We start from the raw sequence: 5,850 nt of genomic DNA, 5'->3' as shown, positions 1-5,850 counted from the left end.
TAAATCCCTCCCATGTGGACTTTAATGCCTCTTTTTCTCAGATTTGACATATTGTGCACATCCATTTAACCAAATCTTACAGTTTGGCTCAGAAGAATTGATTAAATCAGCATTTTTTCGCCAAATCCTACAGTCACACCCTTATTTTCAGGGGGCTCACAAAGCAGCGATGCCCAACTACTGTGCAGCAGGAAGTTATCTAAATTCCCTTAATTGGTGCGAACATTTTCTATTCACTGTACTACAAAATAATGTATTGCTGTTCATCAGGGGCTGGGGCGCTCTGCACAATATCTCTATATCACACACACATTACATAGTTTACTATTACAGAGTTTCTCTCCGACATAGTACCTTAAAAGTAATTCAAAATTGCAACTTAAGGCATTTGGTGGCACACATACACATCACAATGCAGTCCGGTACTTGTCCTTTCAGGGGTTCCTGCATCAGTTTCTCATAGTTAGAAGAAAGAAAAACAAGAAGACAGTCATTGCAAAAAAAGATTCACAGCTTTATTCAATCATTACAAAATAAAGTGACACATTCGTCCGTACGGCAATAGAAAAATATTATTTTATTTTATTTATTTTTTTTAAGTCCTCACATGCACTCAGTGTGGTTTACATATAGTATACAACACGTCATTGACTAGATGTCAAGTGTGACTTCACAAGGAGACCCAAAAAAAAAGGTTGTGACTTGTTATATGACATTTCTTTGTTTTTAAAAACAGTTTTCGCATGATTGTGCAAATGACTCACAGCATCTCCCAAGACTTGCAACGCGGAGATCAACTTTGAGAATTCAAGTATCATATTACGTGTAATGCCCCCTTTACCCTATCCCCCCTCCTTACTGACATGACCTTGCTAGCATGCACCTTTGCTAATGGCCAAACATCCCCTTCCACCAGAGATCGGGAACAGCCGCACCCTTTACGGTCTGAAAACAGAAAACTAAACAAACAAGACCACAGTCGTGGCTTCGTCAGCTTCCCTTTCGTCCATCCGCCCATGAGTGGTTCAGGGCGCAGGATGGGCATGCACCTTCTCGGTCATTTGCTTGGCGCTGTAGTAGGATAAACTGAGACCCATGATGGCCAGCATCATGGCGATCTGGTTGATGGCGCGGTCCTGCGGCTGCGTCTGCACCTCGCCGGCCACTTGTCTCTGCGGCGGGGACAAAGAAAGAAAGAAAGAAAAATATAAGCGAACTGTACGGGCTGTGTGTCAATATCTCACAAGTATTAAAAAAATAAGTCAAACCAGGCTAATATTGAAAACAGTAAGACTAAACTTTTAATAATCTTTTGGTTTTTTTAAACCACCTTTTGATCACAAATTTATCGCAGCTAGCTAGTGCAAGAAGCTAATTTAGTCTACATTTGAACTCTCGACTGGGAGTTACAATTAATTGACAACTAATCGACAACTATTTTGATAAACAATGGCTATAAACGACTAATCGATTAACTTAAAATTGTCCAAATTCGCTGATTTCAGCCTGCCAACAGTAAATATTCAGATTTCTGCAGTCCTTCATGAAAGACTGAATATTATGTGTTTAATCAAAATGAGACATTTGCAAACACCTGCTTTTACTATGAAAAGCAAGGATCAACATTTACCCCCTTTTCACGTTACAGATCAAACTAGAAACTGAATCTAATTAAATCATGTTTGTCAACTTGAAGTAATGTCCTGTTTTCCAATAAAGGGATGGGGAATTAAAAATGTTTTTTCCAGATTAATAATAAAAAAATAAAAAAATTAATCCATTATTAAAATAATGCTTAGTTGCAGCCCTAGTGAGAAGCTAACGTAGCAGTCTATATTTTCACTCAGCACAAGCAGATCGATTCAAATGCACTAGATACAGAAGATCAAATCAGAGTCCTTTGCATGCGTCAAAGGGGACAAAAACAGGAAGCTGAAACCTACCAAAATTAAACATACCTGTATAACTGCACCAACCACGGCTTAACAGAAAACCTCTCTAACCAACACGAACCTGAAACATTCACTAACTGGACCAAAGTACCACTTCTTTAAATGAGCCCTCTTACTTCACTGGAACTTCCAGGGTACTGCCATATTTAGCAAGGCATGAGAAATAGGAGGTTCTGTGTTGTCATCTCATCAAGCGCCTGTCAACACATAAACGCTCAGACCCCTGCGAGGTCTTCGCATGTCCGCGTTTTCATATCTGAAACATCTCACCGAGTCCTCTACGTGGTAAACTTTTCAAAAACATAGAGTACACGTACACATCATGCAACGAGCACAGGCCGCACTTGTTAGCGCAGGGGTGTCAAACTATTTTGTTGTCTCGGGCTCCATTGTAGTTATGGTTTCCCTCAGAGGGCCTTTAGAACAGTGAAACCATATAAATGTTTAATCATCACCAAAACATATTACAATTACAGAACAAATTGAGGGATAACTAGTTTTGAAATCAGAAGACAAGGATAACAGTTTGTTCAAATATTGTTTAAGTTACTGTAGAAGAAGGGTTTGGTAACAGAAAAATGCTATATCTCAACATTAATGTTTATTATTATGACAATTTGAAATTTGGGTACAGATTTTAGCAAAAATCACGGACGTTGACGAGCATGATTTGCTTGCGCGGGCCACATAAAATGAGTTGAGTTTGACACCTCTGTGTTAGCACACCGTAACAGGAGCCCATCTTTGGACCAACTTAACTGAAACTGTTATGCAAGGAAGAGGAAGAGTGATTCAACTGCAGTTTTTTTCTCTTAAACTATCAATTTAGTCAATGGGATTTCAAAACAGCAACAGCTGTTTGCTACCTTTTCTGTCCCACAGCTCAAGACAATATCTAATCAGTTAGTTCCCGCACTAGCCAATTAAAAATAAATAAAATTTAAAAAACATCTCATTTGAAGATAAGGACAAATTTAGTGCAAGATTAAATGGGAGAAAAATATTTTTTTAAATGTATTTTTATTAAGTTTATTCTAAATTTAAGATACAAAATGACTGCTACAAATGACTACATCTACAAGTTATAGTAATGAATTTAAAATGTTATTTCAAGTGTTTTTCAAGCATATAAATTCAAGTTAAAACTGCAAAAATATATGGACATAAAGTCATACTAAATTTGTAATTTAGAGTATAAAAAGTATTTTATAAAAAATAAACTATTCTTTGAAGATTAACTTATTCTATTTTTTTTATGGTACTTTAGTAGTAATATGGATTGTATGCAAACATTTATTTCTAATAAAAAACATCTTGATGCAGACTAATTTATTCAATTTAAACTAAATACTACATTTACAGTGAGTACTACAGTACATTTAATTTGTACTGTTTTTTATTTTAACATCTAATTTAAGTTGAAGACAAATTAAAGCTAAAAAAAGACTATTTACTCTTAATAGTATTAAATGTAATTTAACATTTTCATTTATACTAAATTGTAGTAAATATAATTATATCAAATTCATAATTACAATTACTATTACTAATTTTAAAAAGTACCTACTTTTCAGACAAAGAAATTTGTTCAAAATTAAAATTATACTGAATACTAAATTTGTAATTTACCATACGAAAACAGTTCACTTGGGGGGGGGGGGGGGGGGGGAATATTTTTTCAAATTTTAAAAACGTATTTAAAATGTATACTAATTACAAAGTTTATATTATTTCTTTCCAATTTTACATTTTAACTATATAAAATATGTAGAATAAAAAACAAATGTTGCCTTCGGTTGTGAACCCCTGTACCAATGGGTCATGTTATAGGTAGTCTGTCATTTGAAGATAAAGAAAGCAACATTAAAATAAACTGGAAAAATGCCAGATCCCAATTTAACGGCGTTTGACCCGTCATCACGTCCATGCACCAGCAGGTCACATAATGCAGCGATTGCCATCTTTCTTCTATTGATAAATCCTTTTGTTCGCATTCAGAATCAATACTAAAAAGTCATTTACAGTTTCAACGGGAAGGTCATACATTATGTAACAGTCGCCATCTTTCCTCGCCGTCTGTTGAACATCTCCATCCGTATCATACATGTAGGGCCTTTGTTTTCCCAATTAGTTTAAATAAGCGAACAAAACGTGACCACAATAGTGACGCGTCCATGACTGCTGGGGTACAAACAAAAACACGGGAAACTGTCACAATGATTGATGTTGCAGAATAGAGTTTAAAGATGAAAGGTGAAGCAGAAGTGTAAGGGGTGCAGATTTGCGCTCTGGAATCTGGTAAGTCTTCCTACCTGGAGGAGGCGGAAATATCCTGGTGTCAGCCTTCCCAGCCTGATGATCATGTCTACAGATGTGGCGAGGCGGGGTGGTTGCTAAGGACCTGCAAAACCAGGAGAATTTCAGTCACCTTCTTCTCCACACCAACTAAAGAGGAAGTCTGGGCACTTGAGTCACTCGCAAATGAGAACCAGCCGACTCCTTGGCAAGAGGAAGAAACAAATCTACCCGGAGGCCATAGCACGGAATCCGTCAGACTGACATGCCAAGTGTTGATCATCTGGCCTAGATTTGTCTACTGATAAAAGCCACTGGGACAAGGCCTACATGGATTAAGCTGTATTGTATATATATGATAGTGCACTCACGATCACATCAAGACAAGAGCAAAATGTACCACGTGTGGGAAACAGCTCCCCCCCCCCCCAAAAAAAAAAAAAAAAAAAAAAACCTCTGTTCTTGATTTTTTGGTTTCCTGTACCCTGTCCTGTATCCTACCCTCAATTCAGCAGAATGTTCCGGGATGCATTTTCAAAACACTGGCTTAATCTCTGCTAAAAGAAAAGACCATCTTGGGTTTCTTCCACAGCCATAATACCTGGAATATTATAAAACTGACCCATTTCAACTCGTACAAGGTTGGGCAAATATCACAATCTGGTAATCCAACCAGCATGTTAGAGCCAATGGGAGGGGTGGGGGGTGGGGGGGTCATGTTTCAAGGGAACACGGTGAAAGATGCTCAAAACAAACATGCCAACCTGTTGGGAGTTGGATTACTGCTCCACACAGCTCGATGATCCCAGTTGGAGAAAGCTCTTCCAGGAGTCTTACCCAACTTGACAGGACACTTTAGATTTCCAGATGATGTTCTGGGACAACCACAGCTATTTTAAAAAAAATAAATTACAAAAATAAAATAAAATTCTCCCGGGAGTCTACAAATTCCCCAACTCGACCAGATAATTAGAGTTTTTTTCGAGGATTCTATGGATTCCCCCACTCATCCTGTGGCACCTTCTGCCCTCCAAACCCAAGCGGAGAGAGCAACTGAGGTACTTTTACTCTGCCTTTTTATAAAGCGCTGCTCTCACCCAACCAGATCCGTGAGGCCCGGCTGCAGCGCACACGCCCACTTTTTGCAGAAACATGCACACTGGAGTTGTCAGAAAGCATTACTTTCACTGGGTGGCCCTACCAAAATACCCCCCTCCCCCACCCCCACCCCCCAAAAAACCAAAAAAAAACTGTCGTATGTTATTAACTCGTTAACCGACAAAGACGCGTAAATGGGGAACAATGTGTTCTTGACGCAGCATGTGCATGTCCGAGAGTGGGATTACGCAACTGTTCCTGATGTGTGCATTTTCAGCGGATGCCGGCAGAAATAGCACACGCACAGACCTAGGGACTATATGACGAAACATAGAGACCAGAAATTACTGAGATTTAAGACATACTTTTAATTGCTAATCTTTGTTTAAATACCTGTATGAACATTTAATTTCGCTTCACAATTGTAGTGACCAAAATGATCACACTCTCTCTACAAGGGGTCCTCTATTTACAAAAGTACCATCATACGATGTTTTGAAGTTAC

At 38.2% G+C, this 5,850-nt stretch overlaps 1 long non-coding RNA gene across 1 annotated transcript; it reads right to left on the bottom strand.

Annotated features, from left to right (window-relative positions):
- Window positions 1-493: 493 nt before the first annotated feature.
- Window positions 494-5,307, bottom strand: LOC133401520 (uncharacterized). The gene is made up of 3 exons (XR_009768427.1): window positions 5,012-5,307; window positions 4,265-4,353; window positions 494-1,172 (listed from the first exon to the last, which is right to left on the bottom strand). It is a non-coding gene; the product is annotated as an uncharacterized LOC133401520 (long non-coding RNA).
- Window positions 5,308-5,850: the final 543 nt, after the last annotated feature.

Source organism: Phycodurus eques, chromosome 4 (assembly GCF_024500275.1).
Source record: "Phycodurus eques isolate BA_2022a chromosome 4, UOR_Pequ_1.1, whole genome shotgun sequence".
Lineage (NCBI taxonomy): Eukaryota > Metazoa > Chordata > Actinopteri > Syngnathiformes > Syngnathidae > Phycodurus > Phycodurus eques.
This window is presented reverse-complemented; position numbering and strand designations above follow the sequence as displayed.